This window comes from Malaya genurostris, chromosome 2 (genome assembly GCF_030247185.1).
Source record: "Malaya genurostris strain Urasoe2022 chromosome 2, Malgen_1.1, whole genome shotgun sequence".
Classification (NCBI taxonomy): domain Eukaryota; kingdom Metazoa; phylum Arthropoda; class Insecta; order Diptera; family Culicidae; genus Malaya; species Malaya genurostris.
This window is the reverse complement of record NC_080571.1, coordinates 300,210,581-300,230,294: the sequence shown is the minus strand read 5'-3', so window position 1 is coordinate 300,230,294 and position 19,714 is coordinate 300,210,581. Positions and strand designations below refer to the sequence as shown.

General features: G+C 38.6%; 1 pseudogene; it reads right to left on the bottom strand.

Annotated features, from left to right (window-relative positions):
• Positions 1–7,710: 7,710 nt before the first annotated feature.
• LOC131433374 (U4 spliceosomal RNA) lies at positions 7,711–7,840 on the bottom strand (annotated as a pseudogene).
• Positions 7,841–19,714: the final 11,874 nt, after the last annotated feature.

Below are 19,714 nucleotides of genomic sequence, written 5' to 3'. Positions count from 1 at the left end.
AAAAAGTTAGAAATGGAGTTTAATCCAGACTAACTATATTTAGGTTCATTACACTCATTGCCTAAATACATACAGGATAAAACATCCCTGTCTTTTATTCCTCACGGAAAAAGTCTGACACAGTTTTCAGTGTTTTTGCCTTTCTCTATAGAAAAGTATTAGAATTGCTGGTAAACGCGACTTTCGAACGGAGCATCGGAGACCCATAGTGTTATATACCATTCGACTCAGTTCAACGATATCGGAAAATGTCTGTGTGTGTGTATATGTGTGCGCTCAATTTTCTCAGAGATGGCTGAACCGATTTTAACAAACTTGGGCTCGTTTGAAAGCTACTGCCGGGCCATTGATCAAGTTCAAAGATCAAATGGCTGTGACTTTTGGTTCCGGAGATGTGATTATATAAATGACGTAACCGACAAAACGCGTTATATTTATACTCGCTCAATTTTCTCAGAGATGGCTTACAGAGTGATGTATTTTTATTCAGTTTGGTTCTTTACAATTTTTTTAGACTAGTTTTTGAAAGCAATATCAATTAATTGGCCACCTTTTCTATCAGTTACAAAATGACTCCGTTTTTCTGCGTTTGCCATTACCTTTTCGAGCATCGATTTCAGCATGTTTGCCTTGAGCTCGTGAATAGTTTGTGGGTGGTTCGAAGATCAAATGATCAAATGATTGGATGATCGTAGAAGTGACGCCACCGTCAAGCCGCACTTTTTTGTCCGCGCAATTTGATCAGTTTTTATCAATGATCAAGTTCCAATGAATTATTTTACGTAATGATAAGTTTTGTCGTGAATACGACTTACTTTACTATGGGGCGCCTTTTCAAAATATACCCTCTGAGAGAGTGATAAGTTTTTGATCGTGAATATCTCCTGTTGTATCTAATAAATCAACATAATTCTTGCTACACGCCATCCGAAATATGATCACAATTTTATGATAAAATTTTCAGTTGTGTGACATAATCTCAAAAAGTTCAAAATTAAACTTTTCTTCAATGTTTGGTACAAATGAGTGTCAAAGAGGATAATTCATAAGACGCATTTGCCTTTTTCGTATTTTTAAAGCTCATAGCTCAGTGATCTGTAGAAGGATTTATATAATCTAACTACCAATAGAATCGAAAATTTTCAACTTGAACGTGTATTGCAACCACATTGAAGTTTTTCAATAGTACACTATTGAAAAACCTGTTTGATATAACCCATAACAGCACCAGCCAATCAGAACGCGAGATGTCTGCATCTATACAAGAGCATCCATATAAAATTTGAGTGGTTCCTTTTTCCTACCATTTGCTGAGCATCTGTTCCCGAAACAAGACACACGAGAGCAACATCGAGGACCTGACGTCTCACTGTTTCCCGTTCTGCGAACAAGGAAAGGAATTTTGGCAAAGGGGCTGTCCGTACGCGGCTGCCAGTAGCAGGTATAAAATGAAATGTGATGTGAGAAATAGCATCATTTAAGTTAAAGCAGTTACTCTGAACGCACGAGACACTGTCAGCACGATGACACCGAAAACCGGTAGAAAGGCGGCCAAAAAGTCCAGCAAGGCCCATTCACAGCACTTTTCAGTGCTAAAGATCCTAAAGAACTAGTTGAATTTTGTCGCTTTGCTACCATTTTCTGAGCAACTGTTGCCGAAACAAGACACACACGAGAACCATCTCAGATCTCAATATTTCCTACCAAAAGATTAATCAAAATGGAACTTGAACTAGTTTACACCGTCACTAACACATTCAATTACGAACGGCAATGCGAAAGTAGAAGTGATGATGTTGAATACATTTTTATACTAGTATGAGGTCGTGTGAAAATATGCCATGCGAAATAATAATAGTAATGGTAATAGTAATAATATGATTAATAATAATAATAATAATAATAATAATAATAATAATAATAATAATAATAATAATAATAATAATGTATTATTATTTATTATAATATATTATTATTGTTATTACTCTTGCATACCGAAGATCGTCGATACATTTCAGACCAGGCCATTGCAATTGTCTCGTACTGAAATTTCGAGAAGAATCAGATATCTTCGAACTTCATAGCTTCAATAAAAATAAACTACAAATTTGTCGTACCTAGCCTCCTATATTAGCAAATTAAAAAGGAATTGTTTCATGTTTGGAATATATAGTTGTAGAATAGTAGCTGTTCAATGTAACTAATCTGTACTTTAATGTAGGTGCATCGCTTCAAACTCTATTAGTGAAAAAGAGGAAAGCTTGCACAATTCATACAATCAATCAACTAACTGATATTCGGAAAAGTGATGGAAGTGTGCCAGTTTTTTCGTATTCACGACATCCAGTTATGTCTCTGACATTACCCAGCCGCCTTTTTTGTATGATTCGAAATAAATGTAATTATATTATGTTCGTTCACTTTTTCATAATCAATATGTATAGTATTTGCTCAAACCAAATATCGATGTTGCTCGAATATTGGAAATGCAACGAACGTCAACGATCATCGTTCGCTTCGCTTCGCCTTTGATCGATCATTGTTCTGGTATTCGGACTTGTTCGTATACTCGGGAGCGAACGTAGCCGATTCTGCATCGCTGCTGGTATGAAGGCCTTTTCTACACAATTGATATTCGCATTGAACAAACCCCGATTGACTTAGCTCAAATGTGGAACGAATATTCATGCAGCGATCATCGTCAAAACTAGATTCGCGATGTCGTTGAAACAAGAAAATAAGACGTTTTTCTCTGTATTAGTACCATAGTTATCCCAGCACTTTCCCATTGCTGCTACCTCACGAGATATGATGAATTTATTAGATGAAGAATGCTTAGCGAAGAATGGAATTCGACGATCATCGCAGTGACGCTATTCGAACTAATTCAATGTGTGAAGTAAATGAACGACTGACAACCGAATGTATAAAACGAACATGCACGAAGTATACCAGGAACGAAGAATGTATTGGTAGATTTGGGTTCTCTACTGCTTATTCATTTTCACCCTTCTCGCTTTTGTGTGGTGAATAGTTCAACGTTATTCGAGACGGGCGTGAGTAATATAAGAATAGTCGCACTGAAGATGGATGCATGAATTAGTTACACGAAAAGTATGTGCAACATCGCCAAAAAAACAGGACCGTGGAAAAGTATGTCAGTTATATTCGCATTCACGTCATATAGCTATGTCTCTGACATTATCCACCTGTCTTTTCAACTGACTGTACCAAATAAATACAGGGAAATGGGATGAACCGAAATGTTAGGAAAATTTTGAGCAAGAGCAAGAGTCTTAACAATTGAAAATAGCAACTTTTGCAGAAATTGTGTCCCACCAAAAGTTCGTCAGTTAATTTGCAAGCCCAACTGACTCACATTCGTGTTGATACATGCGTTGTTAGGAACATTTGCATCGACTCGATATTTGCATCCCCTCGCTGGATTGCCCCAGTTACGATTGCACAATGCCACTGCAGTCAGTTTTTCTCCAAACTGCCACCGCTTGGTTGCTACGGTGAGTAGTTAAATGAACATTTGTTCGACTGCACGGCTGCCTGCCTGCCTGGCTGCCTGTCTCAGTGACAAACGCAGAAGTTATGAAGCAGATTCGCTCTGCGGGATCCCTCGCCGGTGCTTCGTCTCAGTCGCAGTATTTACTGCCCCTCACAGTGCTACAAATGCATGTGACATGTTCTACACGGTTTCAGCATTGCTATCAGCTGGAACTAGTATTTCATGCAATCCAACGAAAGCTCCAAAACCCTCGAGTTGGTACACAATTCAACTGTCTGCCCCATCGCACTCATTCTGCAACTCACTCTCGTCTATTGCAGTTCAACCAGATGAAAATGCATATGATTTAAGATTATGGGAATTACACCAGGCGTAGACTGTAAATTTCACATGTGTCAAGATTACACACAAGAGCTTTGCACATCCGAGACGTAATCAAAAACTGGGCTTAGCCGAGGAGTGAGTTGTACCCCAAAACGAGGATGGCTTTCAGGCCCACCGTGTCTCCTCGGGTAGGGTTGCTCTATTGTCTTACATTTCGGATAATTACAGTTGTTCTACAGTGGGACTTAGTAACGACGATTTGAGCAGCTTTTCGGATCATCGATTTGAACGTTCGTTCCGAAAGCCCATCGCTCGAGTCAGTGGCTGTGTGAACCGGTTTCGGTTTCGGTTCCGTTTCCGTTGATCAACCCTTGCAATTCCCAACAACCGAACATCAGTTTCCTAACCATAGAGGAAATCCTACCACCGGAAAGAGCAAAAGTATCTTCTCTCCAGTGGGGCGTAAGTTTGTCTGCATGAGCACTCGAAAATTGAATTCATATCAGCAAGAGGCTACAATGGCACTAGCCTCATCACGCCCGGCTGAGGAAAGGATCATAAAGAAAGCAGCAGCATCCGAGCGACAGATAGACTCACTCGAGCCCGAATGGCGCATGAGTTGTCCGATGACTTCGGTCAAATGGTACCGTAGATTGTTTCGAGGCTGTAGAGCACTCATCTGTCACTGACGCAACCGGCGCAGTGGGGAGGTGGCGTTGGTGGGAAATGGAAGGATTTCTCATGTACACCAGATAAAACGGATTAGTGAATATTCAAAGCAATTAAGTTGTTGTGAAAGATATGACAAGTGATTTTCCACTCCAGTGAAATGTGTAATTATTGTTTTCTAAATATGAACTGTAGCAACATCACAGGATAGCCGGACACGTAGGACTCGATAGCAAGTCGCCCGTGTTTGCAATTCTCGCACTGTTTCGGATGCGTACGACAATGGCGAAGAGTTTCGTAGTCATTGCATTGAATTATTGATATTCATGAATCGTAACCAACCGAGCCGGGTGATAAATGATATTCGGTTTGATGGGTTTAAATGAATTATGCATGCAAAGTTTTACCGCCGCTAGGCTGGCTTCAAGATTATCATGTGCTTCCCAATATTCTAATACCGCATGTTTGTTGATTGGTTAAGGTTTAATCTGATGATGTGGCTTAAATACGTATATTTCGGTGTAGTGCTAGGTGTACATTCAACACTGTCAATAATAGCTTTAATAATTCAGGAAAATATATTTTTTTTAGATCCAGTCTTGAAGCAACTTACAAAACCAATTATAGGAAAAAGCAAACTGCAACAGATCCCACCTTTTGAATGCAATGTTAGTCCTCTTACATTATCATTGGGAAAAAAGTACATGCAATAATAACACATTTTAGCCAATTTCATTTGTGAAGTGAAAATATGACAAAGTCTATCAGTCTTAAATTACATCACATTCTTTCACAGTAAACAAACGAAAAAAAAATGCAACCAAACAACAACTGTCTGTACTCAAAGGTACCGAAAAATAGACAGCATCAGGTTTCGACTCTGTTTTTATCTTATTAAAGCTCGATTTACTTGATATCAGAGCGCAATGATTTCTTGGGGATTGTTTTAATGAATAAATATTTATTGCATTCTAAGGAACAAAACGAACGTTCCATTTACAATATTCAGCTTTGCTAAAATGACAAACCTTAACTGAATTCCACCACCTATTTACCTCTTGAGACATCTGAGTAACTTTTGCAGTCTTTTTCAGTTTCCGCCTAATCAGCTTTTGCCAATATTTCATAATCGTTAGGACAAAAATAAGAACAATTTGTTTTGGTGAAATTTTCAAACTTTTTGTCACAGTACCACTGAAGGGTCTATCGCAAGCTAACACATGAGCTGAAAGGTCCCGAGCCTAACAAAGAGAACACGATTTTTTTGGTTCAAAATTAGCTTTATTCATCAACATAATCTCCATCAAGAGCAACGCAATCATTCTAGTGCCACTCTTGTAGAACGTTTTATCTTTTGCCTCAAAATAGGCCTCAGTGATAACCTCTTCATTCGTGGGAAATTTCCTAACGGCGAACATTTTTTCAGGTTTGCAAACAGCCATTAGTCGCTGGGAGCCGAATCTGGCGAATACGGTGGATGTGGCAGCAATTCGAAGTTCAATTCATGTAGTTTTGCAATTGTTTTGATTGACTTGTGACACGGTGCGTTGTCTTGGTAAAACAATTTTTTTTTGCCGTATGCGGTCGTTTCTTTGTTTCTTTTAGCCTTCAAACGCTCCAATAACGTTATATAATATTCACTGTTAATGGTATTTCCTTTCTCAAGATAGTTATATTACAGAACGCACATTTCAAAATGCCGAGGCCATAACCTTTCCAGCCGATTGTTGGCTTACGGGCGCTTTGAATGAGGTTTACTGAGGTTACTGTCAACTCATGAATCCATGTTTCATCCATTATCCATAGCGAAAATTCCGGTTTGTTGCGTTTAAACACTTTTCAGCCCATGTGTTAGCAAATGTTCCAGCAGAAGTAATATTGAGCACTCAAATTGAAGAGAGTTAAATGAAAAAAGGTGTTGTTCCGATTTGATTATAATTAGATATGAAACTTTTCACCGAACACAACTCATCAAACTTTGGACACTTTGCTGGCTAAACTGAGCGGTCATTTTGTTCCACCATTTCTTTATCTTTTTCACATCCCGAGTTACGATTCTTTTGTCGTGAATACGACTTACTTTACTATGGGGCGCCTTTCCAAAATTTACCCTCTGAGAGAGTGATAAGTTTTTGATCGTGAATATCTCTTGTTGTATCTAACGAATCAACATAATTTTTGCTACATGCCATCGAAAATATGATCACATTTTAAGATAAAATTTTCAGTTGTGTGACATAATCTCAAATAATTCAAAATTCAACTTTTCTGAAATGTTTGGTATAAACGGGTATCAAAGAGGCTCATAGCTCAGTGATCTGTGAAAGGATTTATATAATCTAACTACCAATAGAATCGAAATTTTTCAACTTGAACGTGTATAGCGGCAGCATTGAAGTATTTCAATAGTACACTATTGAAAAACCTGTCTCATTTGACCCATGTCAACACCAGCCAATCAGAACGCATTCTGATTTGCTGCTGTACAACAAATCGTTTTAGAAAAATGTTCCGAACAGTGTTTAATATCGTAGTGAGTTCCACAATTTGGTCCTTATGAAAGGCAGGAATGAATGCCGTACAGCATCCGGATAGTTTCTTTCAATGAAATGCAAATCCGAAATGAAATAATCGAAATTAAAATTCTATATGCTGCTTTTTTTATAGCCGTTAGGACCACCCATTCTGTACGCTAAGAATCGGCTGCGAAGTCTGTTGCAACAGAAAGGCCAAATTTCACGAAATGGAATGTAATGCCAAGACTTTGCTTTGCTAGGACCACTCATTAGTGAAAAAGCTACAAACGAAATCACGTAAAAAGAAACCTCCTAACAAAAATTGGATCAGTTTGGATTGTATCGCCACTGCGAGCAGATGTATTGTGTGTCGTTTGCAAAACTGGTTTCGCTTCCGACAAGAGCGATTACGTCACAGCTGCCAGTTGTTTGCATTGATGAAAAAAAACGAAAAGAGGACAACGGTGGAGCATCACACAAAATTAGCCGTTCTAATGGCTCTGAATACCCACCCGCTTTTTTCCTTCCTTTTTTTGTTCGAAATCTGCTCAATTTTTCTCTATTAGGCATAATTGAGAGCAGTTGGATGGATTGATGTCCTTTTCGAAGAAATCCACCCTGCTTTCCGAAGCAGGGCAGCTTGTTAAATCAGGCTAAAACTTTGTAGGTCCATCGTGAGCTTCAATGTTCGAATATATACTACAAATTCAGGCACTCCTGCTTGCTCATTCGGGAATCCATATTTTTTTTCAACTAACAATAATCACACCTCGGTTGTACCTCATTGGTTACGATATCGCCACTGCGCAAAGCTAAATCCATAGTTTTGATCGTTACGAAAATCTGGTTTATTGTTCGCAGCTTCAAATACTCTAAACCATCGTAAGCTTTCTTGTGAATTTGCCGGCATAAACGAATTTGAACTTGTTACACATATCACCTCGACCAACGGATATATTGCACTTTTTTCGGGTAGTTGCCAATAATGCTTCTTTACGTATGTTTTGTCGTTCGTGAGGATGCATTCTTTGTATTTCATTAGAACCTCATGGTAAAACTTTTGGATAAGTCTATTGACCACTAGATTCTGTTTCACAATAAATTGCTCACTGGTCTAGAACTATTAAATCCTTCTCACAAATCATTTGGTTAACTCCGTTTATTTCGGCTATATCGGAATCGGAAGATTCCGTGATTCAGCCATAATTGTGTTCAACACTTTGAAATATTGCTTCCGTTTTTAGTTCCACCCCAATGCATCCTGTGTTCGTGCTCATGGAATTGCTCACGGAGAACGCTGCAGTTGGATTTTCGCTCAAAAATCATTTTTGTTTCGCGGCTATTCAACCCAAAAATAAACTCAAGGACCCTGGTAAACGACCACAACTCGGTTAAAGTCGGGGTTGAGAAAACGATATAATAATAGTAATAATAGTAACTCAAGATTATGAGCTCATTTTTGACACCAGTTTTTGCCTGGTTGATTCGGGTAGTTCACAAAAGCATGCTTCAACGTTTATGTCACAGAATCGGTTACGTTTCTCAAACCAAGCGTATACATTTGAACATGATCATACGTCACTATCGTAAATAGTTATACATATAGAAAAAACTTTGTTGAAATCAATCCAGCCATTTTTGAGAAAATTTCGTCGTTTTGTCGATTACGTCACTTATATCAAAATAGCTCCGAAGTGACAGAAATTCTATCTTCAAACCTGATCAATGACCAAATAGTAGATTTCAAACGAGCCGAAGTCTGTTGAAACCAGTTAAGCCATTTTCGAAAAAAATGGACGCAAAAAAGTAAGTTTTGTCGGTTACGTCAATTATACCACTATATATCCAGAATCATAAATGACAACCATTTGATTCAAATCAATCAATCAATGACCCAATAGGAACTTTCAAACGAGCTCAAGTCTTATGAAACCTGTTCAGTCATTTTTGAGAAAAACCGAGCGTTTTGTCGGTTACGTCATATTATATCTCCGGAAACAGAAGTGACAGCCATTTGATTTTTGAACTTGGTCTATGGTTCAATACCAAATAAAGCAAGTTTGATCCAAATTGATTGACCTGGGAGGATTCGTAGTGTCAGTAGAATCGTAGCACCAGCCATGCAATGGTTCTGTACACTCTGAATCGGCTGCGAAATCTGTTGAAACAGAAGGTCAAATTCCACTACAGGAATGTAATACCAAGGCTTTGCTTTTTGATCCAAATATTTGCAAAGCTTTACAGGGTCTTTGAAAGTTTTGATCTATGACAGAATGCATTTTATTCAAGCTCTCTTTCTTGTTCTTTACATAGAGACATTTTTAACCAAAACTTATGATTTTTTTCTGCAACTGCAAATAGTTTGCAGAATCAAAAATGTTCAAAAACACATTTCAATATGAAACAGAAATTTTCCCGGCAAAAACGTTTTCTGTTTCTCGTCATCGACATCTCAACGTACGAAGGTACATAGTTCAGCTCGAATATGTTTCAGTTGCTCGCGTGCAACTTTTAAGCCACATCTCGAATTGAGACGTCCGGTTTTCGTTTGAAGGCCATAACCTCTCGTTAGTGATCGTTCTCGTTGATCAGACGGTTTTGAACGGAAAACCTTCGATCAATCGTGGAATTCGCGATTCCCAACATTGATGGATGGCAAGATGCGATAGATCGGTATTCTCTATATATTGGAATGAAGGGCAAGGCGGGCATGTTTGATAACTCTTCTGGATTATGGTGCCAACTACCGAACCGAATTATTTTTTATGACACGAGCCTATTGTTTCGGGGTGTTGTTGTAATCGTTCGAAATTTTCAATCGCACGTGAGCTAGCTCAATTCTTGTCGAGAAAAAAAAAGACCTTTTGTTGTGCTTCATAGTGATCTCTTTTGCGCTTCTATAACGTATTATATTTTTCGTTTTCCGATCAATATTGTGTTTCCTACGAGTCGGTAAGAATATTGTTTTTTTTTTTGGTATTGCACAGTGCTCAACGACGTTTTTTTGTAAAAGCAGAATAAATAATTTTCTAATCATTAATTGTCGACGCAATATTTGCTTCCAAAATATTAAATAACATTGCAGTTTTTTGCAATGGCTGAGTGAAAACATATATAGGAGAAGCCAAATAAATGAGAAACTCACAACAAAGATGATTTTTTGAAAAAAGATACACCCATAGACAGGAATTGAACCTACGTTCTTATGCAATCCGTGCATACGCATTACCATTTCACCACCCTAAGCAGACGATAGCCAGCCAGCGACTGGCACAATAGGGAAGGCAGCAAGTGATTATAAATATACTCTCCGACCTAGTGTTTGTTGTCTGATGACCAGAGAATATGTCTGGATATACAATACCGGTCGTGAGGTGACTAGGATTTAGACCATGTTTGTTGTAAGCTTTACCAAACTTAATCGTGTGGTAGAACCGTGTCTATCAAATGCTTAGGGTGGCGAAATGGTAGCGCGTATGCACGGATTGCATAAGAAGGCAGGTTTGAGTCCCATCTCTGAGTGCATAGTTTACCAAAAAATCGTCTTTTTATGTGAGCTTCTAATTCATTTGGATCTCCAATATATGTTTCCACTCAGTCATTGCAAAACAAACCTAATCTAAGTTATGGCGACTTTATGTTATACCAACCGAAAATTAATAAATTATCAATATTTGTTAATGTATACAGTATTATTATGAGATTTCATAAAGTACATGGGGCAAAGCCCGACAATTTTTTTTAAACATTCTGAACAATTACTTAATGTAACGAATATTTGCGAGAACAATTGTTTTTAGTCGGGTTATACGTTACTAAGGACATCGCAAATTTAATACGCAATGGACATGAGCATTTAAAAAAAACGGAAACCACTTTGCCCCCTGAACTGGCTTTGCCCCCGTTCCCCAGCTCATGTGCCTGATGAAATCAACGCACAGTGTGTAAGCAATAAACATTGAACTACCCTGAGTTATTTTTTACGTGGTTTTCCATGCGATTTTCTTACAAGGATTTGCGGAGTTACGCGTATATTTTTTAAGTTTTCTGAAGTTTCGCGGTCTTCTTGTGCACGAAACGTTGAGATCTGCTGTTATCCCGATTTTTTTTTTATGTCAATTCTCTGGTACTTTTTTATTACACCAGATCTCGACGTTTCATGCATTTCTAAGACATTTGGCATCAAAAAAATTAAATTTCGGATTTTTGGAAGTTTTTATAATTTTCTAAGTCGATTTTATAAAAAAAAAGTTTCTACAACTTTGGGAATTAATTTTTTTTTAGATTTCCAAAATCGATTTTCTTATGCTATATGTCTTAGAAATGCATGACATTTCCAAATCTGGTGTAATTCCCAAAGTTGTTTTTTTAAATATATTCTATTTAGGTTACACATAAAAAAAAATATGTTGTTAGCGGTTTTTTACGCGGATTTCCGAAGTTTTTTGCGCAGTTTTTTACGCGGTACGTCTGCCTGACCTGGCCTGCCCGAATGACTACAGCGTGACTTCACACCAGTGCCGGGCGTATTGTAGAGCTCCATCTTCGTCGGTCTTGGGTGCAGTTTCACCAGTTCCCCCGAACGTTTAGGGATCCCAAGTCCTCTTCCACTGCATACAGCCAGCGCGTTCGTGGCCTTCCACGAAGTCGCCCACCTCTACCTGGTTCTCTACTGAATATTATTTTCACAGTTCTTTCTTCCGGCATTCGCACTAAGTGACCAGCCCATTGAAGTCTGCCGGATTTTATACGCTTAATAATATTCGCTTCTCTATACACCCAAACCTCCATTTACGTTAAAACTGGGACTTCGTAAATCGAATTATGACGTAAAAAAAGTTTACGTTATTTGAAAATTTCAATGTAAAAAAGTTTACCCTATGTATTTATAATATAATGGGTGAACTATGAAACAAAAATAATAAGTATTTGCAAGAAAAGAATGTTCTAGGTCGCATCAATTTCCAAGATGGCGACTTCCGGTTTATTAATATTCCTTAAAAACATTTATAATATGGGTAGTTTTGAAACGGGTTTGATGAGTACATGTCAGAAAACAATGTTTGAGGTGGTTCTGAATTTCAAGATGGCGAGTTCCGGTTTATTGATATTCCTTAAAAAACCCTTGCAATATGAGTATTTTCGAAAAGGGTTTGATGAGTAGATGTAGGAACACGATGTTTGAGGTCGTTTTGAAATTCAAAATGGGGGCTTCCGGTTATTCCTCGATAACCCTTACAATTTGTGTCGATATTTCTCGAATGGTTCGAACCTTCACAATATGCATATTTTCGGAGCGGTTTTCATTAGTAAGAGTTTACATTTTTGGAGCAGTAGCCTAATATCTGCGGGAGATCTGAATTATAGCCGGAAAAAGGTTAAAATAACAGACAAATCAGTTTCAAATTATGAAGACTGTTGAAACTATGTTATGCCATCTTGGAATTCAGAACCACCTCAAACATCGTTTTCCGACATCTACTCATCAAACCCGTTCCAAAAATACCCATATTGTAGTAATGGAATATAAATGAGCCGGAAATGATTTTCATTGTATGCAAAAACCTCTTTTTACGAAGTAGGTTCGTAAAGAAAGTTTACGTTATTTGGGATTTTGTTCGTAAAAAGAGTTACGTAAAAAGAGGTAATGTAAAAACAGTTTAAGTAAACGGAGGTTTGGGTGTACACTTGATTCAACTCGTGATTCATGCGTCTGCGCCACACAACTTTTTCTTTTTTACCGCCGAGTATTGTCCGCAGCACTTTGTGCTCGAAAACTCCGAAAGCGTTCCGGTCTATCTCTCGTAACGTCCACGCTTCGTGTCCGTACAGAGCCACCGGAAGGATCAGTGTCTTATAAAGAGCGAATTTCGTTTCTGTTTGCAGGTTGTGGGACCTCAGCTGGCTACGTAATCCGTAAAAGGCCCTATTCGCATCTGCAATACGTCTTTTCACTTCACGGGTAACATCATTGTCACATAGCACAAGTGTTCCAAGGTAAACAAATTCTTCGACAACTTCAAACACATCTCCATCAATCACTACCTCAGCACCAAAACCATTAGACCTACCTCTAACCGCAACCATGTACTTCGTCTTGGTAGAGTTGGTGGTCAAGCAGCTCATTTCTTTTTACTGAGTCGTACGCTGCCTTGAATTCAATAAACAGATTATGAGTCTGCAAGTTGTACTCCCGGAACTTATCTAGGATCGTCCGTAGGCTAAACATCTGATCCGTCGTTAATCGGCCTTCACGAAAACTAGCCTGATATTCGCCGACGAAGGACTCCTCAAGCGGTCTCAGTATGATAAACAGGATGCGAGATAGTAATTTGTACACTGAATTCAGAAGGGTAATCCCTCTGCAATTGTCGCACTCTAGTATGTGCCCTTTCTTGTAAAGACTTCCCAGAAAGTATGGACGCACTTTGATTTCTCTGTAAATAATTCACTAGTGTTAGATATTCAAATTTTATTCGATATACTGATAATATTAGACTACAACTGCAGAATATTATTCTCAACATTTGCTACTTAGCCATTGTAGACTAGCTGGCGCACCTTCTTGCGAACGTTCCTCATTAAATTCCGTACAGACTTCTTGGCGACAAGTTTTGACACTTTTTTCCAATCTTTTTCGAACTGTTGAATGGTTTCGGCTGCCGAGACATGTTTCCTTAGATGTGCCTTCGTTAATTTGGTGGATTCATGTCTTTTGGGACGAAAGTGACATACCGTTGATTTCGAGTAGTGGCAAGAAGCAAGATCTTGCCAGCAGACAACAGGATCCTTGTGGCTTCGAATCATGGGTAGAAGTCGTTTTTGTAAACATTCCTTGATGTATATTTCGCTGTTCATTGAAGCAGTGGTGATGAAGGGTTTCGAAATCTTACCGCAGCTACAAATTGCTTGTCAGACCATAGCTTTCTTACCAAATTTTTCGACTTCAATCGATGTCTTTGACTGGTTTAACATTTGCCCTTCTCGCACCGTATAATATTGTGGTCCCGGCAAGGATTAGTAATCGAGTTTTACATAGGTTTCGTCGTCCATGATTATGCAGTTCAAATTTCCAGCAAGAATCGTATTGTACAGCTTTCGAACCCTCGGCCTGATCGATGCTTCTTGTTTCGGACTACGTTTTGGTTTTTTCTGCTCTTTATAGTCTGCCCACTTTTTTGGCCACATCCCGATTTGAAACCTCCTTCTTTTGCTCGAACGCCTTCAGTATACGTTTATCCAACTGAGGGTTAGCAGGACCTTTTTTTCGACCCGTTTTCGGTTTATCCTCAAAGGTCTTATCCTCACCAAACTTCCTGATTGCATTTCGCACAGCTTTTACACTTACTCCTTCCATTTTTGCTATCTTTCTCAGTGACCGTCCGCGTTATGTGCACCTGTGTTCTGCTGAAAGTCCACGCATTTCGAAACAAACAAATGAAAACGAAAAAACAACTGCACAAGTGGTTAGAGAAGAGTGTAAACAACATGACGCAGCCGTAAGAATTGATAAATTCTGAACCATTGCGAAATGGTAGCTGTTTTTGTTTGTGTCCATACTTTCTGGGACAGTCTTTATATTGGACATATGAGGCCATCCAACCAGCCGGTAGGCAATTCTTCATCCTCCCATATTCTTAGGAGGATAAAGTGAATCGATTGGTGCAGTTGCTCACTTCCGTGTTTGAGAAGTTCGACCGGGATCTCAACCTTCCCAGCAGCCTAACTGTTTTTCAGCTCACTCAGTGCCTTCTTAACCTCATCCAGTGTTGGTAGTTCCACTGCTTGACCGTCCTCTTCTACATCTATCCTGTTTCTTGATACGCCTACATCTTCACCGTTCAACAAATCTTTGAAGTGCTCCTTTCACCTGGCACCTAGCACCATTTTCCTGTCTGTCGGCAAACTTCCCTCGCGGTCGTTGCACATGGCGGGCACTGGCGTAGTCTTGTATCCCCCCCGTAAAAAGAGACCTCAGTGTATGTCTTCGCAAAATTTTAATCAATTTACCCGACGGATAAAAAATTAGAGAAATTTTAGAGAGTGCGGATTTTAAACGGTACACCCTTTATAACACTAGAGGTCGTTGCGGCTTCGATCGAAAGTCAGTTTTTCTAGAAACTCTACATTCTTCCTTAGTCAATGTCAAAATTTGTATTGTCTTTTCTCTTTTCTAAACAAATTTCTAGTGTAGATTCTTACAACTGCTCTAATTTTTTTGGAAATTGGTTGCAGAACCACAATAGCCTAGTCATTTATAAGGTTGAGTTTTGAAAGTTCCCGGTGTTCGAACTAGTTAGAATGGAGCGTGGCGTTGGAAGTTAAAACTTTGATTAATGCTGCAAGCATCGGGTTCATAAACTTACGTTATTTGAAACTTTTTATTAATTTTCATTATCCTGCATACAAATACGGTAGTCACACTGTACCATCCTACTCGAAACAACTTTATCCGATAACCTGCATCACAGAGAAGCAAATTTTACCAACTGTACACAGCGTATAAAACTACAAAAGAAAACAAGAGCACGCGCTGGAACTTTTCCCGTTGTTACCTCGCAGCAAGAAAAGCGATTTTTTTAATAGTTGTTTAACTCTTCTCGTTTCAACTAACACCCAGTCGGGCGCCGTCATGCAGTTCCCAGTGACGGGAACTTCCTGTCTGACCTCGGGGGAAATCGTTATGCTCGATAAGAGCAGAAGAAGAAAATATTTATGATAATGAGAGGCCATCGGAGCTTCCATTTCCCGAAGTTGCAACTAACCCTTCCAGGAAAAAAGGGCAAGGCAAGGCGAGGCTTCGGCCGGGCAAGTGGCGGCCACCAGCTGCTTCCAGTTTAAACTTAATGACGATGATCAAGCTGGTAATGAGGCAAAAGCGTAAAAATAATGATCCCGAAATTAAACATTCCGATCTTCCTTCACCGAAGAATCTCTCCACTGTTTACTTTTTTTGCTTCTTCGTTCTTCTCCTTGACGTCCACTTCCCGGTGCAGTTTCCCGGAGTGTCAGCAGGCAAAATCACCACTTTGGGAAACGATCCGGACAACTGGAGCTGGTGACCTGCCGCATAGTAAACATTCCACCTCTAAGTGGGCAGTATCCGGCAACAGAATGGCCGGAAAACAGCGGGTGAATACTTTATTGGGGTAGATTTAGTTCAAATGAAAACATTCCCAATATGGCTGCTGACCGATTTTAAATCACGCTCGTTGGAATTTCCTTTTTCGCCTCATCGCTTGTGACACTGGGAGGACGAATCACAAGCAGCCGGAAAAATGTGCTACACTTATCACATTCCATTTTTCAACGTACATTTACAATTCCGAAGAAGAAGCTAGCCCTGCTGCTTCTCCGAAACCCAGAACCCCACCCCCTTCGGGCCGGTGATGACGTTCCTGTTGTTGATGAACAGTATCAGCATGTCAATGCTTCTAGTTCGTTCAGCAATAAATGACTGCTCACTTTGATCTGCACAAACGATTGGCAATTGAATTAAAAGCTTCATCAGGCAGCAGGCAATCTTCTTGGCTTCGGATTGGTTTGGTTTGGTTTGGCTTGGGCGGGGGGAACGAATTTATTCTCTTATCAGAGCAAACGACAGCTGGCTCGGAAATTGCGCACTGGGCGGAGAGATGCCTTTGAAGTGGTTTGATTTGGAATGTATCGAATAATGAGGTGGTCGTGGGTTTCCTTCGTTGAAGGACATTCCTGCCTGTACGCTTTTGAAAGATTTTTTTTAAAGTAAGTAAGATAGAAGACAAGGCTACCTTAATGGAATCTAATGGCTCCCATCTTGCCGTACGGTTTATCAGTTTTTAGCGGCATCATCTAGACCACAAATAATTTACACTGTGCTGCGATCAAAGGGCGGCGCGTTACTCGCGTTATCTCTGATGATGATGAATTTTTCGCCTTTGCTCGTCTTTCGGGCAATTTGTATGAAGATAGAAACTGTGTTTACACACGACTACCGAAAAAAAATGAAAGTCAAATAAAAACCTCAATGTAGGTGTACATTCCACAACCGAGATAGTACCAAATAAAATGATTTAAAAGAAACTAAAAGCGGCGACTGTTCCTTACAGAACACACTTGATTCACCAAAACAGGAAGTACCGATTCAGTTGACGCTATGAATGTCATTTTCACAGACAAACAGGCATGAAATTCAGCTTCAGGTGGACGACTCTCGCAGAAAGAAAAAAACTATGACGCTGGCTTTCTACCAATTTGAGAACCTTCGTAAGTTTTAAACAGAAAAGATGTGCAAAGAACGCGGCTGAACCGATTTGCTCAAACTTAGATTCCTGAACATTATCTTGACCCGACCTCCGGTTCCGGAATTATAAAGTAAAATGTGCAAAAAATTGCAAAAAAAAGTGCACCCACTTTTTCGGAGATGTCTGAATCGATTTTCACAAAATTGAATTCAAATGGAAGGTCTTCAGGTCCCATACTAAATTCCTGAACTTAATTTGAATCTGATTTCCGGGTCCGGAGTTATGGGATAAAATGTGCAAAAAATGAAAATATGTGTTCTAACTTTTCTCATAAATGGCGCAACCGATTTCCACAAACTTAGGCTCAAACGAAAGGTCCTGTGGTCCCATACGTAATTCCTGAATTTCATCCGGATCCAGAAATATAGGGTAAAGAATGTAAATAATTTTCTACCATCACTGAAAAGGGCGACAAGATTTTCTAAATCGACCTTAAATCTTCTCCAATTGATAGTTTTTATCAGTAGACGGTCAAACAAACCGATTTCGGTTATTCTTTTAAGAATCTAAAAAAATAATGTTGCAGAATACCACAGTATTATAAATGATAGTATGATTGATATGTGAAAGGCATCATAACAACACTAGGAGGATTAAAACAGGTTTTGCCTTTCTCATATAGAAAGGCTATGCAATCAATGGAAAAACTGACTTTTTAACCGAGGCTTGGAAGGCCGAATGTCATATACCATTCGACTCAGCTCGACGAACTGAGCAAATGCCTGTGTGTCCGTCAGTTCGTGTGTATGTATGTAACAAAAATATGCACTAACTTTTCTTGGAGATGGCTTAACCGATTTTCACAAACTTAGATTCAAATGAAAGGTCTCATGGTCTCCTAGCCTGCTGTTGAATTTCATCCCGATCCGATTTCCGGCTCCGGAGATACAGGATGATATTCACCAAGAAAATTAGAGGGTTGTATTCAAGACACGACCGAGCACAATAACATTAAAAATGAAACGTTTCTAGGGTATTCATAATAAATACAAAAAAAAAAAAGATGATAATGATGATGATACACTAAACATCACGTCACTTCAAAGTTACTTGAAAGCTCAATTTTAGATACAAACAACCTAAAGATTTAAACCTGAACAAATGAAACTATTTTATTTTATCATGATAATTTTCGAGAAACGTACAAACTCATTAATTTGATTTGATTTATATCGTTTATTTACCCCCAGTTTTAACCTAATAATGATCGTTCACTTATTAATTTAATAAATAGTTAATCGATCCAAGAGAATGTTGTACCAGTAATCTCAGTAATGGTGTAATTTTATTAATCCTTCAAAATCGTTGATAATCTTCGGAAAGTGTCGGAAAATAATATGGCAACAATACGAGGAAGAAAACATGTGAAATAGTCCGCATAAAATATTTAGTTACTTACATTGATTTTCGCTTTGGCATATTAGGAATATACGGAATTCCGAAATTTTGTTCATATTGTAACTTGATGCTATTAACACATACATGATCATTGTCTTGTCATAGTTACAAAACGTGTAGCTATCAGACGCTTATTGTTTTGAAGCAAATAATAATTGATCTGAAACTGGCGGTTAACCAAATTCTACGAGGGTTCCTATTAAAACGATACATGTAAAATCGCAGGTAAACTTACCTTGAGTTTATCTTTGATACTATATGATATTGCATCTAATTGTACTGTATATGTGAGCCTGTGGAACTCATTTATACTACTAAATCGAGGTGGCAGCTCTCAGATAAGTTTCAGAATTTAATTTGGAATCTTTTGAAGCGTTTAATTCCTGGTGGGACAACAACTTGTTCAGTCTCATATAATGAAAAAGAAGTATCTATGATTATCATCATCACACAACTTTATACTGAATCCATTAGCGCGCCACCGTTTTGTTCGTATGGGAATGGAGATTTAAGTATGCAAACCGATCCGTTTCTAAATTAAAACATTTTAAAGCTTACAATATTGAAGCTTTGGAATCATTTAAATGAGGAAAATCCATTAACAAATCATCGAGGAACAAGCGCTGCAAATTAGATCCGAAAAATCTATCGCCGATAATTCTAAATGGGCCTGATAGTTACCAAAAAACCAAAATGAAATACTCAATTCAAACCAATTTTTCAATTGTATGCAATTGAAATATTCAAATAACGTTATTTAACATAAGTTTAAGTTAAATGTTTCCGAATCGATTGGTTGTTTAATTATATAAATCCATCAACAAATTTCTGAGTTATAAGCGTTCAAAATTATGACAGAAAAATGTTACGCGATTAGTTTTGCATATTTTAAATTGCACCCAGGCTCGGGAAGCGAAGTGTAAGGCATTTTTAATGGCAAAATCGACCAAAAATTTGCTAAATAGAAGGGATATTTCAAAAGAATCGGTAACCACGCTGATTCGGTT